Here is a 19,698-nt window from a genome sequence, read left to right as displayed (position 1 = left end):
TGCTGCCCCTTGGAATACGTGTCCTGGCTTAGTCCTTCGCTCTGCCTGTTGTCAACTTTTGGGGCGCAAGAAAAATGGCCAAAGTTGAAGCGAACAAAAAAGCTGGTTATCTGGGGAGGGCGGAGTGTACGCGATTGGGTGGCAGGCCCCAGGACCTGTGTGTCCTGTCAGTCTGCGCTGCTCTCGCTCTGTTATAACATCATTTATTTAGCTGCACAGACGACAGACAGCATCCACTCTCGTTTTTATTTGAATTTATGCTGATAATGTGCAGAAACAACAAAATGAAAGAGCAAGCTAGAACAATGGGTTTTTTCGGTGCTGGAGCCAGAGCAGCTGCAACTAGGTGTGCTAGGTTCCAGGTCCTGGGTCCCCAGGGATATGATTAATCTGCCCAACGCCACGCACTTTATCATGGGCTACATGCAAAAAGCATATTAAATATTTACAACCCACTGCCATTTCTTTTGGTGATGCAATTCCGGGTGATGGAACACGGAACACGGAGCATGGAATATGAAATGTTTTATGGCAAAGTCAATTCATTTATTGATACACGTTTAAGGAGCTTCTGCTAGCAGCATTTATATCCCAAAGTTTGCTGACGTTGTAACAATTTGGCAGCTTGTTGCATAGGGAAGATGTTTTCCTCATCTATCACCATAAATTTCCGTTGACGCACCCCATTGGCAGATGTTCTTGTCCATGCTCCCTTCATGTTTGCTTTTCGTGTCGAATTTCCCCCAGATTTTCTATCATTTTTTACCTCCTGGCGTAGGTGAGAAGTGTTTCCGCTTGGTGGGAGGTGGGCGTAGGGCGTGGCACGCGATCCAGCTTAATGTCTACTAAAAATCGAATTGTGATCCATCACATCAACTATGTCCGCTGAAAGTGCAAGGTCGAGCTCGGGAAATCCACACTTTTCCGCCACCCTCGGGAAGTGATGTGATTTTCGTTGCGCATTTATGTATGATTTTATATTTATGAGTTGGCTGTTAAAAGTCGCTGGTGCCGACTGGTGTATTTATGCTTTTAATGCCATTTTACGACGAGCCGAACAGACATATGCATAAGCGGAGGAAGCTCGTATGAATTCGCGGGCTGTGCAAACATTAATCAAACTTTTATGCCAGCTTAAATAGCATAAAAAACGGGTGGCCTACTCATTATCAATGCACATAAACGGCGCTGTGTGCATACTCAAAGCGGAACTACTCGCCTTAAATAATACATTTTCCCCAGCCTCGGGTGAAAAGGACTCGACGGCAACATCTTGGCGAAGTAAAAAGTTGAAGAGCACTTGATGACTTGCCGCCGGCAGTGGGCGTACACCACTGCGGATACGCGACGCGTCCCAGGCAACCGCAGCCGTCCCAATAAGCCACTTAAAAAGTTTATAATTAGCAGCAGCGCGGAAGCGCAAAAAATGTAGAGTAAATTAAAAACTGTAGCTGATAAGTAACAAGCGACAAGAAATCGGGAAAAGCGAGAGGAGGCTAAAAAGTACGCTGATTATATTAAAGTTACCTAACTTTAATGTGCATCAAATTTAAAGACTTGTTTGATTGTAAATTGTTTATCAATTAGCTGATTCGAACTCTCGAATGAATTGGTAACTTTATGCAGTGGGCATATTTAAAGCTTGAGTTTCGACTTTGCAAGGCTTTTAAAGGATTACACTTAACACAAACTCTTGTACCTGAAGAGTAATCTAAACAAAAAAAAAACAATTGTGTTTCCCTTATGCCTTCGTTAATAATTATGCGGCTCATCAAAATGCGCTTCATGTAGTCTTGGCTTTTCTTCCGCAAGGCAAAAGCAGCTGGAATATTATTTTTAATCAATTAAGTTTTGTCAGGCGCGCCCAAAACTAAAACATAAATGATGAGCTCGGCACGTGACATGTCTGCTAAATGTATGGGCTTTTCCGCTCGCCGCTCGTCGTTCTGTGTTCGCTTTTCCATTTTCCTTTGCCACTTTTCCCCACTCAGCACCAACACTAACTCAGGGGCACTCACACTGGCATAAACATACAATGGCCTCGTTATCGCTGTCCATTTGGTCGCCTCATATTTACTTACGTCCATGCAGTTAATAATTATGTCAGAGCCTGTAGCTCGGGCTTTGGCCGGGTTTGTTTGTGTGGACTCACGCCTCCTTGTTATGAAATGCCCCTATTATATGCTCTGCTGCTTCTAATAATGCGCCCGTTGCTGTCAAGTGCTGGCCTAGGACAAAGGCGGGTATGGGAATGGGAATGGGAATGGCCCTGCTCCTTTTCGATCCCTTAAGATGTGCAAACAAAAGCGCAGCGGCATTTAACTGGTGTGTGCCTCTGCCCCGGCATGTGTGTGTGTGTGTGTGTGACAGCTGTTGTCCTGTTGTCTGGCAAGCGGATGTGCGAGCATTGTGTTGGCACATCCGGTTACATTATGAAACTAACACACGCACACACAAGGATCGAGAGGAGCGTACGCACACACCAGCACACTGGGCACATAAACTTAAATGGTTCGCCTTTTTTTTTGATGCTGCAGCTGCTCCTGATGATGAAACCCGAACAGTGGCACTAAAAAGGACCTCGTCCTGATACGTGTTTTGACAAGGGAGAACGAGCTGGGCATTGAAAAAGTGCAGTTTAAATGTGTACCTACATGGGAATGGTTTTTTTTTTACTTTAAAATGCACTTTGAATCTTAAGATTATCAAATCAGATTACTTGTATTTCGGTGTAGAGAATGAATACAAATCCGTGGTATCTCCACTGTACTCCCCAGTTAACTATACTCATTCGCCGCCAAGTCCCTACTGAACTTGAAGTAACTGCTCCGAAGTGTAACTACAGGAGCTTACACGTTGCGGCCATATTTCATGGCCATTACCAGGACCTGGACAACAGGATGCTTTTATCCAATGCCAGTTAAAGATAATTTTGTGTGCAGAAAATCACAGGCTCCTCCTCGTTTGATGTTCATACAGCCGTAGCAGGGACAAAGAAGAATCCTCTTTGCTTCCTACTTGTCCTTTGGGGTTCCCTGGGCTCTGGTGTAGGCAGATAATTACATAAAAATGAATAATAATCCCCACAGAGGGCACTAGCGTCTCAAGAGCACCGACCAGGGCTTATTGACTAAATGTGTTAACGATTTTGCAAATTGAATTGGGGGCTAGGTGGCGGCAGGAAGCCGGGAAGCAGTCACCTGCAACAGGATGTCAATTTAAATAGCCGGAAGCCAGTGCCGGACTCCAAGGGACGTGTGATTTGTGTACGTGGAGCGGAAGTGGCCGCCCGATAAAGTCCAGGAAGTATCCCAAAAGGAGTTGCCGACGAGGCAGAGGTAAGTGGATATCCTTGACTACACTTGCACAAGTTTAGTGGTTGGGTGGGCAGCTTTGAAGGGTTAGCAGCAGTACAGTACATAACTAAATATTATTGTTAAACCTTTTCTAAGGTATCAATGCTATTCTCATTGCAAAATTCCCACAAATTCAATTACAACCCATCGAATTGTTTTTCAAGTGCAGGGCTGGCCAAGCGTCAAGTGCAGCGGAGGAAGATAAAAGAAAAGCCGGAGGAAAAAGGAAAATCGCGCGATGGAGAGACAACGGAAAAGTTATTAGTTTGGCGGGACGCTAAGACAAATAGCGCTTATAAATAAGCCAGTGGGAAATGCGGCAGAGACCAACGGATGAACCTCTTGCAGTCTTAGCCCCAAAGCAAATAGAAATCTAATAATGCGATAAGAACAATGGGGCGAACTATCTGGGGGGCTTTCCTCAGAGCCGTCGGCCTCCCCCGATTTCCGCCAATCCATCTCGAATAGCTGAAGCGTGATTATGAGCAGCCTAAGCGTATTAGGGCTCGGGTGATTGGACCTTATTCTTCTTCTCCAATCTCTCCGAGCGATTAAGCAAATGAAAATAGCGCTTTCTGTTTACTTTCGCAGGGGGTGTGGCCAGCACACACAGATACTATGTGTACGTGATGTATGGCCGAGACATATGGCCAAGCTGTCCCCGGCTGACAGATGCTGCCATAGATGGAGCACCCTGCAGACAATCTGCAGTCTCAGCAAATTTGCGCCACGAATTGAGTTATCGCAACGACGGATTGGATGGGCCGGGATGGGAAAATGCCTCATGATTGCCCAGAAATTGTGAAATTTGTTAAATGACGTAACTGAAGAGTTATGGGAAGCTTCTACAATTTATGGCGGATCATTTTGTACACTGGCTCACTTAAATTACCCCTTCTGCAACCCAAACTTGGATGCCTTAGCATGTTTCTCGATCACGTCTCTGCTAGTAATAATAAGCGTAGCTCCGATATCTCAAATACCTGCTAACTTTATCACTATGTATTTTATGCAACCCTGACTTAATCTAGCAAATTGAAAACTTAAGAGTCTGCTGGAGCAACAGAAGCGTTCGAGGCATCGAATCCTGCTCAGCTGCAGCTTAGTTGCTGTCATGCCCAGACAAACACTGGCCCAGTTTGGCCCCACATCTCCCCAGCCACTGGGCAGCCAACCTGGCCGGGAAGCAGGAGCAACCATCCCTTAGCCCCATGTCCCCAGTCGTCCGTATCTCAGCCCTTCGCCCGATTTCCGATTCCTGTTCTTTGCTGTCCGCCGCAGATGCGACTCGCCTTTGCCGCTGTGATGCGATGCCTTTCCTTGCCTCATTTTCAATTGATGTATCTGCCGACGTTGTATTTTTAATGCGAGGAAATGATGCGGGGGCGGAGTGGGAGTGGCAGTGGGAGTGGCCGGGTAACTGGCTCCGTTGGGTCTTTAAGCCATGTGCAATCATCGATGTGTCTGTTGGCCTGGATCCCCTCGCCGTCGTCGACGCAGCATCTGCCATTGCCACTGCCTTTGCCCAGGACCTCCTGGCTGCTTCTCGATCTCCGATGGCAAAATGTGAGCCGCATTTCCGCAAAGTCGGTGAGCTCAGCCACGATGGCATAAGGAGGAGGATGGGATGGTAAGGGACTGTGAGCAACATTATAGCTATTGCGGCACTGTGGTTACAACCCATTGATTAAAAGTAGATTTAAATTTTATAAATAACTACAACGATTTTTAAGGTATTTTCTTAGGAAGCCCAGTAAATTTCGATGTTTCTATGAAACAAAGAGATAGATTTCTCTTATATCTTTAAAATATAACTTTTCAGCAATCGAATAACTTTTCAGTTATATGAGACCACTCAAAACTAATAAATTTAGAAACAGAGAACACCACTGTGCGTGGTATTTCCGTATCCAATGCGGAATTGCGAATGCAACAGACAAGACCCGGATGGCGGAGGAGTGAGCCGTGGGAGGACTCACACGACTTTGTCATTATAAATTGAAAGACATTTCTAGTCGCGTTCTCCCCGCGCCAAAGGACCTTCCTCGGGAAAGTAGGTGGAGGGGGGACAGTAGGTGGTAGGTGGGACTTGGTGGATGCCCCGGGGTTGGTCGTACAGCATAGTATTAGTCCTGGTGGCCCGTCTCTCGTTCTGAGGTCGGCTGATGCGTTGCGATGCCTTTACCTAACTGCATCCGGCAGACAGCTGGATCAAGCTTCAGGCTCGCTTTCCACCATTTTCCCCGCCCAAGCGATTCTGCTATCCCTAGTCCTGCTTCCTGTTCCCAACTCGGCAACATGTGTCGCTTGAAGGAAATTGAATTTTTATTAAAGGAAAACATTTTTATTGCAGATTATTTTCGTTTTGTGCCCCAGCTGATTGAAATTTCAACTTCCGCCTGGGACGAGGAACGTCAATTGAATTACGAAACTTTTGACATTTGCTGCAAAAGTAATACTAAGGTATGCTGGTAATTAAATTTTGCAAAAATAGCCGAGGAAATAAAAAGTGCATTTAGCTTTTTGGTGGATTTTTTTTAAAGGTTTTATGGTTATTAAGTGTGCAAATTTGCAGCAACTTGCTAAACTTGTATGCATAGCAAGATACATATTTATATGAGTTACTGGTAGAGCAAGGGGTATTTAAACTTTGAAGAAGAGCTTTTAAACGGTAGAAGGGATCGTTTCTGACCCTATTAATAACATATGTATAATATTGATCCGAATACCCAGCATAGTCAATTTGGTCATGTACGTCGAAAGGAAAAATAGATAGTAAGTCGGAACTGAAACTGTAGTTTACGGAGTGCTAGTTTTGGACTTTGGATTAGTTTAAAGGACTATAAGCGTTTTATGCAGCCGCCGCTAGTCACTGTGCCTCTGTTAAACCAAGAAACGGATATCTGATAGTCGAGACTCTCGAATACAGTGTTTTTCCTTGCTTGACTTCAGATGGTTGCAGCGAACAGAAAAAGCATGGGTAGACTAGAATTTTTCGATTTTCCACTTGCTCGATTCGGTTTTTCTTTTTTGCCTCTGCAAACTCAAGCTCGACTTGTGTGCAATTTGGATTCAGAGCCACAAATTCACTTTGGCAGACAGTCTGGCCCCGTTCCCTGCCCTTGGAAGTAGAACCACAACCCATACCCGTTCCCATTCCTCGGATTTTGTGGCTTTAAAATTATAGTCGGTTAGATGCGCAGGGATGCGCTGAATGGCGATGGCGCATAATATTGCAATGCCATCTTTTCAGTGCCGGCACAAAAGTCTGTAGGTTAAATGTCGTCGTTGTCGTTGTCATCGTCTATTGCCACAATGGAAGTATTGAGTCATAAAATTTATAAAAGCATTTGCAGTAACCAAGCAGCCAAGAAAGAAATTCAGCTGGGCGAGTACTCACCAGTTTATTGATTTTCGGGGCTAGGTTTTGGCCGCTCACTATCTCTTTCCTTATCAATGCCTTCATCTCTTTCTGATCTGGCCGGTTTAGCTGGGTCTTGGTCTGCAATGATGAAAATTTGCTTCAATTTGGTTGTTTTCAGTCGAGCTGATGTAGTGATATGCAAATTGGGATATTCAATTTGGTCAAAGTTTCGTTAAATTAAGTTTTGCTTTACAAAATATATCCCGCTGTTGTAATAATTTTAGGAACATTAAGATTAAGCTTTCCATTGCCATTCCTCCTATAAAATTACCTCAAACAATAAATTATTCTTAAAATTTTCCTTCTTTAGTCCCACATTAATTTGTAAACTTACATTTTTGAACAAAACTTTAGTGGTTTACTCTACTCCTCACCCAACTCAGCACCGTAATTAAATTGTCCAAAAATTAGCATATAAGCTGGCAACCCATTTATTCAAATTACACTCATTAAGGCGGCTTACAGTCGAATAAAAAAGGTATGTTTTAAGTGTGCTTAAGTTGACCAAGAAATTTGCAATTCAAAATTTTTAGTTAGAATAAGGGAGAAAACTATAAAAGGAGCGAGCCCGGGGGAAACTTTGCACTTTTGTTTGCCGTCACGTGCACTCAATAAACTTTGAACAAATTTGCATTTGCAGCGGCAACAACAAAGGGCTGCTCTGAACGGCGACATGCCCACAACGCCCCTAACACCTACACACCTCTGCATATCCTGGCGTATCCTGGCTAGTCCTGGCACATCCCACACAGCCCTGCACTCCACACATGATTTTGCAATGCGTTTTTCCTGCTGGAGATAAACAAAAAGCGTCGCATTGAATTTCAAAAGAAGGAAAGCGGAAACAAACTTGAGCACACAACGTCCATTTCCTGTTTGTGTTTGTCCTTGCAGCCGTGTCCTTGTTATTGTCCTTGCCCATTCGCACATCGATTCGGCTTGATTCAGCTCGATTTGCACCGGCTTTTGGCACAGATTGTGTTGAGTTTTGTTTGGCATCGTTGGACTCCGGTTACCACAGGCCCCTGCAACCGAAATGCAACTTTTTTTGGCCACCTTTCACCGTCGAGGGCGATGAGAACCCGTAACGGAAAACCCCGGAACCCCCTTGGTTCTTCGGAAGCGTAGCTCGCATTTTCTTTGCAATTTTTTGCAATCAACTCGAACAGGTAATGAAATGCAAATCGATCCATACACGCATTAAGTCCGATGCATTGGCAGTTTCCCGAGAAATGAAAGAACAGCAATTTCTAAGAAAAATAGAAACTATTTGCGCTCGGAAATAACAATTCTACACTGAACTTATCGCACTTACTTTCAGTTCACAAAATACATTTAATAGGTTCGAAACAGCAAATGGATGTATTTAAATACGTTAAAGAAAATCTCAAGAGTTTAATATTTCGTATTAGGGATGCTGACTTGAAACTGTAAATTCAAAATGATGAGACTGTTATAAGTGCGGCTTAATAGACGTAGTTTCTTCCTGTGTATGATCTGTATATATAGTTGAGTGGCATACAAATTGCCGCCCATCTTATTAACATGAGGGCGATGGGGTAAGCAACGAAATGTGCAGGTAACCCAGCCAAGCGAACCACAGAGGTTGTCCGCTCCCGAAGGCATCAACGGCCAACTGGAGCTGGCTGAGATGGCGGTGGGAATGGCGGAGGAGCATCATCAACAATGGGGCGGAATCCGATGGGGGAAATGTGGGCGGCTGTGGTGCACAATTTTGCAGCTGCAAACGAAAGCGGGAAAATTACTTTTCTTCTTTTCAGCAATTTTGTTGCTTCTTGCAATTTATGCAGAAGTCAAATGTTGATTTGTAGCCCAGGACGAGAGAGCAGGGACTCGGAGTCCAGGCTCCGGAACACCTGGACAGGGCAGAGACCACATAATGCAGAGCCACCACCATATTGATTTAGTGAGGTCCCTGCAATCTCCACAGCCACTTCCCATTCGCTTGCCTCGGTTGAACTTTGCTACCCTTTTGCCATTTGCCATTTTCCATTTCCATTTCCATGCTGTACCAACTGCAGGAGCGTGGGTTATTTTAAAAATTTCCCTCCTACGGCTTGAGAGCGGAAAAGCACTTGGCTATTTGCATAACAATTGGCTGGCAGCCGGGCAAACGAGCAAACAACTTTAGTTTGATTTGCCGAGTGCCATTGATCTGAATCATCATTATTATGCTGATCTCGAGCCCTAAGTGATTCTGGCTGGATTTGCTTGTCTGTCGATGGCGCGCCTCAATTAGTTCGTCTCCGATGTACGGAATTATGGCCTTAAAGTATTGGCAAGTCGATCCGCTTCGAGTCTGCCACTCTGGCACTTATTAAATTGGCCGCCCCTCCTCGCTTTGAGCTCTATAAATTGTCAGTAAGCCGAGTGCCCATTTCCCAGCAGTTTCTCAACCTTTTTGCCCGGCTTTGCGCTAACCCGTCTCAAGTTGATTGAAAAGTTACTTTTTCTACCTTCTGAAGGGGTTTCCATTTAATGGCCAGCAGCAGCCTTCCACTTTTCATTTGACATTTTTTCCTGCTGGTGATCAATATGTAATGGAATTTGCAATGTCGTTTGCATACCATAAATTATGCAATGTTTTCTTGCGCACTGAACGTTCTACTGCAGTTTCAATTTGTTATAATTTATGACACACCTGGCCTATAAATTAACTCAATTAATTTTCTGCGACTGGCACACTTTTATTGCATATTGTGCTCGCCTTATTTTTTTTAACTCGACGTCTATGATAGGAATGCAGATTTTGGAGAAATATTTGTCCGATGAAAATGGAAATGCGCCACCATTCAATTTCGGAAGGCTGCTTAAAGTGCTCCCATATAATTTGGTCGAAACCCCAAACAAAGTTCATTACTCGTATGTCAGGCTGTCAATTAAAGGCTTTTGATGGGGGTTGAATAAACGAATTCCTATTTCTGGAATCCGAGAAAGATTTCAACTAATTGAAACTGTTTTGAGCCGCCCCCGGCAGATGTCATTCGAGCGAAGATAAAAGGGGAACACATATACACTCTCGGAAGCAATTGCCAAAAGCACTTTAAGACCATATTTTCCCAGACAGGCATGAGGCACTTGGGTCGAGAGGTTATCGGATAGCCGGAGTTCAGAGTTTGCTGAGGTCGGCTCCAGCCAAGGGGCCGTAGAGTACGAGTGGAGCTCCGTGCTGCCAAAATCTCTGTGTGCATTGGCAATCAGTGTTAAATAAACGAGCAGGCCAAGTGCCACAGACAGGACGCAGGACACAGGACACTGACACCGACGGATAGCTGACGACATGCAAAATGCATCGGGATTTCAAGAGTCTGGCAGAGATGATGAAACTTGCAGGAGGCCTCGGACCAGCTGATTGATTTGTGCCAGAACGGTTCCCCAAAATAACCAGTTCCTCTAATGCGATTTGGCCAAGCTGATTAATATGCACGTACTTATGCAATCGCATTAATTGGCTTTACTACTCTAATTGGCTTGTAAACTGGGTTATTTTGCCTGCGTCTTATGAACGCTGCACACACTCTTCTGGCCATTTCCTCACCAGGAATACCATCTTCGAGTCCTAAGCCATCATGTCGACACATTCATTATGCAATTATGTTAATGTTCCACCTCACACAATTATCTAAAATTAAATTTACCTAGGTGCACACAGAAAAATCTTTTCAAACCCAAAACAAGTAGTCGATAATTCTTTAGGTAATTTCAAATCGTTGTAGTTGAAATATATTTTCGAGAAATTGCATTTTGTTCTGTGTAGAAGCCTGTATCCAAACGTCTTTGTTTCACAGCATCAACAATCATCTGGTCATAAATTTCAAGGGATTAAGTAAGCGTGAATAATTCATGTGGAGTTTTGGTTTATAGCGAGCGAATCAGCTTCTCGGAGAAAACACAGCCTGGGCATTTACGTTAAATTAATTGCCTCCCGAAAACTTTTTAAAGTTTGCTGCAAGTTTCGCGACTCTAATCAAACTTGCGCATTAGACAAATGCAGCTGGAAACTCGGCTGTGTCAGCATGAACTTATGAACTGCAATCCAGCCACTCAAGTAGATGATATGGCACTGAAGGCAAGGAAAAAGCGAGCAAAACTCAATCAATGACGGGTGGAAATAAGGGAAATTTCTCATGCCCTGTCGACACCTAGAACATAGAAAATTATGTGTCGAAAAGCATCCATATACATATATGCACGGAAAAATGTGTATGGAAAAGAAAACTGCCAGCGACATTGACAGGATGATGCCATGCGTCTAAGGCCAAAGGCGGAAAAGCAGGGGGAGATGTTGAGGAGCATAAGTTGATATATTACAGGAAGCACGGAGGAAGTGGGAGGAGCGGCAGATAAGCCAGGTCCTGGCAAATGCAATTGACAGGCATTAGGGGCAGATAAAAGCGCTGGAAAGGACGAAAGAGAGTTCATCAACTTCAGTGGCTGCATTGCAGTTTTAATGAAATTTTTACCACAGCGGCAGCGAGATAAATCAGCCAAAAAGGTGAACTCGAAATTTACATACTAAGCGTGGGCCAAAGAGATTGCAAGTCGTTGGAAATCCATATTTATATATATGCATACATAAATATAAGAGTAAGGTTGAAACTCCATTAATATTGTGCGCTTGTGGTTGCTGAAGTTTTCTTCGATAGTATGAAAATGCACTCCCAGGGGCTGCTTTTCAGCGCTGGCTTTCCATTTACCATTTTTTTTAGCTGCTGCATATTTTCCGGCATTGCGATTTTTCCCTGTTGACAATGACATTTAGAAAAGTACAAAGAATGACACAAAGCTTCATTGGATAACTTCATCGTTGCGAAAAAAGGAGTCACGCAATTATTCTTGGCTTGAAATAACAAGGAAAAAATTCACTTTTTCAAATGCTAAAATAAAATAGTAAAATATATCTAAAAAGCTGTAAATTGAAGTACCTACGTGACTGACACATTTTACAATTAAAACTGGCAAATCACTTTTCCGCTAACCCACTTCAGATTAAAACATTTAATAATCGAAAGGTCCTTGATTGAATTCCATAGCTAATAACAACAGGCGGCGGAAAGTGAGCAACTTTCGACGCCATTCCAACAGCCTTCCCTCACTCTATCTAATTACAAAAGTTGAACGCGATTCCGGCTGACAAATGGCCGAGTTGGCCATATTTTCAATATGTTGCCAGCGCATAAACCAGAAGGGGCGGCACATCCATTGTCCTGCCGGTGACACCATGTGGTCCACATACATATACTCGCACCACATAGGGAACAGAGATGATGTAGGGATGTTCGGAGGAGGCACCACATTCGTTGCTACCCGTTTTTGTGGCACGTGGAGTCTGCTGCTCCTGCGGCAGCCGCGCTCGATAGTTGGCCTAAAGTTTTAAATTAATGGCGCAAAGTTTGTAATTAAATTACTCGCTCGCTCACACACACACACACACTGCATTACACTACACCGTGCGATACTATAAATATTAAGTATGCCTGCGCATAAAAATAAGCTGCATTGAATTGGTTTTCGCCTTGCTTTTTACTCTTCTGCTGTCTATGTTTTTTCATACATGCCATGTGCACCCAGGCACTGCAGCGGTGCATGTGTGTGTTGCAAGGATATTATGCCGTGGCAGTCGCAGCTGCCGGAACAATATATTAAGCCGTTAAGTGAGCCAACGACGAGCGCTCTGTTCTGGCACAGATTGCGGCACAAATTGTCCGGGCACTACACTGCGTATACGTAACGCAGCTATGCAGCTTGTCGCCGCATCAGAGATACTAATGCACTGAAACGGGGATTTAATTATTTGACCAATAAAATAATTATAGAATAGTATTGCTATTTTGTTTAAAGTAAATGAAGGAAATATCAAATATAAATTCAATGTTACTCCCTTCTAATATGCATTACATCTTTTAAACTTTCCTAAATATGTGAGTATAACTGCGACATTTTCTTGAGTGCAGGGAATCGTTGAAGACGGTGACACAATTACAATGCATTAAAGTTATGATGAAGCCAGCCATGGTGATGATGATCATTGTGTCCTGGGAAACGGGAATCGTAATGGGAATGGGACGGAGGATGGCCATGGATCTGCAACAATTATGAATCTCTCGCGCTGTGTCGCGTGAGTTGAATGCCTGACTGACAGCTGAAGGATGGCAAGGACACAGGACACAGGACTTGCAGGCAGTCGAGCAGGAAAATCCCGCTGACAGTTGGAGCGAATGCGATGGAGACATCACATTGTCCCCGCTGGCATTTCACATATTCACATATAAAAAAAAATAAGAATCATTCTGGCTGAATGCTGTTTCGCGTGCAAAAATATTCCCGATGTCGTCGCAGAAAATATTTATGTTCTGAAGCCGAATACAGTCCAAATTAAATACGATTCAAACGGATTTCTGTCCTTCTTCTAGGGCATTCATAATGAATTTGAGTAATCGTTTTATACCTAAATTGATTTTGCATGGTTTAAAATATCACTTTACTAGGCAGGTTCCACTTTCAAGGTACAGAAACCAAGGAATTACGAAATTGATTTACACTTCCTAGGGCAAAAACCATCACTGTATTGCAGGAAATTATAAATGGCACGAGCAGGTTTGATTAATGGCAACTACTTTCGCCATGATATTAAATTTTACCTAACCAAAAAGAAGATGGCAAAATAAGAGGAGATCCCACAAACTGTGGCGCATCATTCGAAAAGCCATTTGTAAATAACATAACCGAGGGCATTAAAAGCTAATCCCATTTGAGCCAGAGGCAGTAAGGGCAGCTGAACACGTTTACATAGGAATAAATATGGATGCGGAGGCGAAGGTCGATGAAATACGGATGAAATCCGTGGCACAAATCCACGTCACTGGTTGCTGCTTATCCCGCTTCCTTGCCATTTTCCAGTGCTGCATATTTATGTGATTTATGCTAAATTTCTGGACCTTCGACCCCGATTTGGCTACGGTTTTATGGGCTTACGTGTTCTGGCCAAGGGCGACATTAGGGTCTTTCGCAAAAAAGGAAAACAAAGGCGGCGGCGTAAAGGAGAAGTGCGGAAAATTAGGTCTGAATTTCTGCACCCCACCTGACAGGACCCGCCACCTTGGGAACCCTCTGTTGCTGCCCCATGTGGCAAATACCTGGAACTGGCTGCTTATGTACCTGTTTACATATTTATATAGGCTTTGTGGGGCGTCTACTCGATTATTAGCCCCGATGCCTTGTGGTTATACATTCAAAGCGGCAGACACCATTTTCGATACTTTCCTTATTTTCCTTTTTGGGTGTGTTCAATACAACGACTTGTTTTGAAGGGGACCTACATTATGTGGGTCCTGCTGTGTTGCCTTTTAAATGTTTATGCCAATATTTACATTTCTGAGGTTCGGCCCAATGATAAAATATTTGATTTTAACACGAATACAAATGGCAAAAACACGAAGGCCGCAGCAGACCCAAAAATAAAACGCCGACGACCCGTCTCAGCTGGAAAAACAGGCAATCGTGATAAGCACACACTTGATCGATGGCGCTAATTGTGGCTTATTTATTTTCCTTCTTGACTCAGAGTCGCAAAAAAGGACCAAGGAAGGCGAGGGTTAGCTGAACATTTTAATTGAAATTGCTTCAAGTTTAGATGGAATTTTGCACAAATTTCAAAGTTGTGCATGTCTCTCAGGCAATTCATTGCCCCATAACAATTAGGCTTAAATCCAATCAGCAACTTTAACCAGCACATACAATGTTCACCGAAGGTCTTGCTGATTTGAATGCTGCTCCCAGCTCACACCCACCCATATTTTACAACCCATTCGTATCAATTAGGCCACTAATTAGCCTTAATTAACTTGCCAGCTGTCAATTAGGCCAGGCCCAAAACAATTGCCACATCCCAAAGCAATGCAAGATGCAATGGAAAGTGGCTCAAGAAGCACGGCACTCGGAAAACTTGCGTTTTGCATTGCGGAAAATCGGCTTAGATGCGCTCAGCAACCTTAAGATGTTTTCTCATCCGCGGCGCTGTTTTTCCATTAATTAATTTACTGGCTTTGCGAAATCTTCTCCGGCTGCATAAATATTTGACTTGCCAGCAGCAACAGCAGCTTGAGATTTATTTCCCTCGAATTGAAATGAATGACTGTCAGTCAGTCAGTTAGTCAGTCAGCCAGCTGGTCGGTTTGTCTGTCTGCATACTAAGTACAATTAGAGTTGGTTTCAGCAGCATCCTTGCCGCTCGGCACTGGCATTGCATAAAGAATAAGCTGTCTTTGCATCGAGGAATAAGAACAACAAAGTCGCGGTCCGCCGGGAAAATCCGGCACTAAGCCTTTCCGCCCTCCCCGCCGTCTTAGACCAAGTTTTGAGTAATGAAACCGCTTCGCGAAAGATTCCGTGCTGTAAATCTGTTGGATTAATTATTACAACTCGGAATTGTTTACAGCGAATCTGCAGCGCTTTGACTTTTTGCTTTTTGCTGATTATGCTTTGTTGCCCTTTTCCAGGGTTTTCCTTGTTATATTTGCTGCTTATCTCTGCGCAGTTTCCCTCCACCCGCCCGCTTTTCCAAGGATGCTGTTATCTAAACGACATGTGTATAAGCATTTTGCAGCCTCATTTAGCTGGACTTTGGGACTCAACGAGGCGCAGAAATCGACAGCCAAAGATTGTGTCCCAAAAACAATTGGGTCGCAGAAGGGTCGTCAGCTAAACGCTCACATAAAATGCAGTGTCAGTGTGACGGGCCAAAAGGTCCACAAACTGCGAGCTTGGGAAGTTTTTTAATTAAAATCTAATGTGGCAAAAGTGTGGCGATGGGAGATACGAGTACGCCCTCAAATGCTCACCCGCACACCAACTAAATTACGCCTAATTGCGAGTGTTTAATTATGCACTAGTTTAATTTTATGGTCTTGTGGCCGGGGCTCCCGAAAATATATGAAGACATTCGGGTTGATGGCGAGTGTTGTGTGGGCTGGTTGTCCATGTGCCCCACAGGATCTGGAGTCTGCCGACGAGTCCTTCTCCCCTAATCTGCGTGTGTTTGCTGATAATTCCCAGCTTTAGTTTACGCAAGCGTAGCCAAAGTAGCAAATAATTGCTTGCTTGTCTAGTTGGTTGGGTTGATGGACTTGCGGGCACACAGAAAGAAATACTACACATGCCATTTTAATTAAATATGAGGATTTCTACGTTCTCTGAGCAATATATTACACAATTCCAGGCAATATGGCACAAAGGGGTTCGGGTTGCTCTGACTGCCAGCGAAAGTTCAGCCAACTTATACTTCTAATGCTACGCAAATTGTTTTCGGGGCATAAAAGAAATTTACTTTGAGCTTAAGGGGAGCTGGAAAAACAGGAGCCTGCTTATAAGTATTTGAAAATTCCTACGCCTCAGCACAAAAGGAAAATTGCTAAAAGTTTATTTTCTCGCTTTTCCCTCAGTTTTGTTGTCGGTATGCCCAAAGGGTGTGGCAATTTGCGGTTGCAAACTTATAATGTGTGCAAATTGGTCTATGAAAAAATCATGTGTGAAAATTTCCAAAGGGAGAACGGGCCGGAAAAGAAAACTTGGGAATGCTATTGCCTACTTTTACGGGCTGCTGAAAGTAGCCCGACGAGGTTCCGCTGGCCGGAGTGTCCGTATCCCCCCGGTATCGTAACGACCTTTCGGTTGCGGTTCTCCGCCTGCCGGCACTCAGACTTCAATTAGCCCCGGAAAATAGATAGCCCAAACAAAGGGACGGCAGTGAAAGAAAGCGGAGCTGGCCAAGGAAAACCTTTTCCCATCGACACCTTCTGCAAATTGAACGCTCATTATTCAGACAAAAGGGAGACTACGTCGATTGAAGGCCGGGCCTGGAAACAATTTAAAATTAATTGGTTTCGATGTCTGTCCTGGATGTGGTTGTTGATCATAGTAGATGAAAAACCTGGCCTACAAATTGGCCAGCTCTTCTTCGCCTTTCATTCTGAGTGGTTTTCCAGAAAATGAAATCATTTGAAAGTGTTTGCAGCCCCATCGCCCCATGCAAACAATAAAGCAGAAAAGGGTTTCAACTTTCTTCTGCAATAAACTCCCTTTTTTCACCAGTTTGCCTAACCATCAAAAGGTTGAGATGACGGTAAAAATGCGGGGTGGCGGTGGAGGGGCGGCCTAATTAAATGAAAATTCATGGCGTATGCTCTGATGAAACTTTTCCATGTTGTTTTCCATCTGCCTTGTTGTTGTTCCTGTTTCCCCTGCCGCTCTGAAAAGTATCCCAAAATTACGGCCAACAATACTTTGTATATTTTTGCAACAAGGCGACTCGGTGCGGTGGGTGTGTCTGTGTGGGGTGTGTAGCGAACAGCACACAACCTTGTTTTGTTAATAAGATACAATGTTGTTCAAGCATGTCTGATACTCTTACGAAACAATACTCTTTGGTTTGCGGTTTGGCTTACATAATGTTGTGGAGTTCGATTTGACCCTATTCAACGTTTAAATTTCTATTCATCAAGCTAATGATGTGAAACTTGTGCAATATATTTAACTTTCGAGAAGCACCTATGAAAATTAGAAAGGATGTCAGTGTACAACTGCTGAATTCAAAACTAATATCAAAATGATTGGATATTTATATTTATAGGTTGTTTTTATCTCTTTATACTATAATTCTGCAGAAATCTACTAAATTGTCGACTTCGTTAGAGCATCACCAGTTCGTAGTCCCGTCAGATTTTTCGCCCGTTGTTTTTATTCTTCTTGAAAGGCGTTTTGTTGCCTGGCAGCCAATGCAGACTGAGCTGGGTGTGTGGTTTGGCAATTATTTGAGTAGTACTACAAGATACACACACCCACAGTCGCGCCGAGCAGAAAAATACACAAGCACGCAGATGTACATAATTACTTTGTATACATTTGCATGGCAACTGGCGAGGAAGAGGGGAAGCGGGTAGGGAGGGGTGTCCTCGCAGGGAACAATCAGTGCAAAACATTGTAATGCGAATACGTATACGCAGTGTGTGCCACTGCGAGTGAGGCTCAGTTTAGAGCTCACTCGCCGCTTTCAGTGTAATATGCTGCCATGTTATGTCGTAAATGTCGCTTTTTATTATTTTACATGCATTCTTGTGTTCGCCAGGATTTCTCGCCCAGCTTCCTGCCTTCCTTTGTTTTATTTACATTTCAACACGCGCTTGCAGGATGTCGTTCCTCTCTGTCACAGACAGACTTGGCGGATGTCAGCCGGGGCCAGAAGCGGAGCATATCTAATTTTCTGTGTAATGACAGCCAGTGCCAGTCTGGAGCAGACGAGGACGGAATGTCTGCAGCCGGGTGAGAAATATTTAATGCCGTTGATTTTTCTAATTAAATGTCTGCCAACGAGTTGGCAACTGATTAAAGGCGGTTATATATTCGCTGGAGCTGTGGCGCTCGCCACATTTGTCCAACCTGGCGTATGCGTAATGCATTGTAATATTTCTTGAAACTCTCAGGCAATTCCTTGGCTTTTATTGCCCACTCTAAGCTGATTTATTTGCGCTCTAATGAAATTTGTTTCGTGTGCAACGAGGCCAGCAAGAAAAGAAAAAACCTACGCTTCAGTTCATTTTTTGAAATATTTCCTAGCCAAAGCAACCAGGGTGCGGAGCTTTAAAATATTTCTCCGCATTGGCTACAATTTTAATTAGAATCTTAAAGTTAAATAAGACATAGTAGTACTAAAAGTAAAATTTAAATTGACATTGAAATTGGGTGTATTAAGGATAGCAACCTGGCTATAAAAGGCGTTGAAACTAATAGTTTTTAGGTATTTCTTGTAAAGCTCTTGCTGCTAAAATCAGTTGTTTTATTCAATGTAAAATAGTACTTTCATATTTTTGATTTCCCCCGCATGACCAAATTCAATTTACTAAATTGAACACTAACTGGTATATTCATGATGCGAGTTTCAGCCGCAGAAGCTAAATAAAATTTGCATGTCATTAAACAAAGCTCGGGCATAAATCAAAAACAAAAAAGCAACCGAAAGTATATTGAAATGGCTACCGAAGTGCAAACGTAATTAATTAAAATCCAATTGCCACCCGCCCATAACCGCAGCAGTAAAATCCATCAGGATCAACAAATTCACAGCTAATAAAACGCCATTCGGCGATTTACGATTCCCATTTGTTGATTAGTTAAAAATAACGTGAGCGAAAACTTACCGCAGTATTGTGTTTAGTTTTTGGCCCAGTTAGGTGGGTTTGCTGGCTGGTTTTGCGGTAGTTATGGGTCTGTCTGTGGCGTTTTAATTAAATTGATAGTGAGTGTGTGTGGGGAACGTGCCGCAAATTAAACACGCGACTCACTGAGACGAGACTTTTTAATTGACACACATCCACGGCACTCGAGTGGGAGAGGAAGGTGATGGGTTAAGGATCGGTTCAGTCACCTTGCAGTCTGCTTGCTTTACTCGGCCGAACACTACGCGACATGACGTTAGGCCGTAGGACGGGGACTGAACGCGACGCGTCTACTTCTGTTGCCGTGGTGTGAGTGTTGCAGGTTGCAGGCGGATGCAGCCGCAGCAGCAGCGGCAGCGGCCGCAGTAGTAGCTGGAGGAGGAGCAGTCCAAACGGAGCTCAGTAGACCAGGCCACCTACAACACGCAACGACGACTGAACCAGCGATGGCCCAAGGACCAACAGCACAGCCCCAAAAGCACTGAAGTCCTTCGCAGCAGCAGCAACGCAGCAGCAGTAGCAGCGGAGCCGCAGCAGCGACAGCAGCAGCAGCAGCACAGCAGCAACATTAGCAAAATCTCGGCTGAACGGGCGCGAGAGAGAGAGAGCGAGCGGCACGGGCAGCGGCAGAGAGAGAGAGCGCCGACACGAGGCGGGCTTTTTCCGCTTTTCCGCTTTCCACGAAGCG

General features: G+C 43.9%; 1 protein-coding gene across 1 annotated transcript in view; it reads right to left on the bottom strand.

The window, feature by feature from the left end:
• Positions 1 to 19,427, bottom strand: part of LOC6618162 (protein spalten) — a 49,527-nt gene extending 30,100 nt beyond the window's left edge. The window contains exons 1-2 of the mRNA XM_002042406.2: positions 18,993 to 19,427; positions 6,757 to 6,858 (exon numbers count right to left, since the gene is read on the bottom strand). The gene's annotated coding sequence lies outside the window, so the exon portion shown is untranslated. The remainder of the gene's footprint in view (positions 1 to 6,756; positions 6,859 to 18,992) is intronic.
• Between the last annotated feature and the right edge of the window lie 271 nt (positions 19,428 to 19,698).

Source organism: Drosophila sechellia, chromosome 2L (assembly GCF_004382195.2).
Source record: "Drosophila sechellia strain sech25 chromosome 2L, ASM438219v1, whole genome shotgun sequence".
In the NCBI taxonomy this organism is placed as follows: domain Eukaryota; kingdom Metazoa; phylum Arthropoda; class Insecta; order Diptera; family Drosophilidae; genus Drosophila; species Drosophila sechellia.
This window is presented reverse-complemented; position numbering and strand designations above follow the sequence as displayed.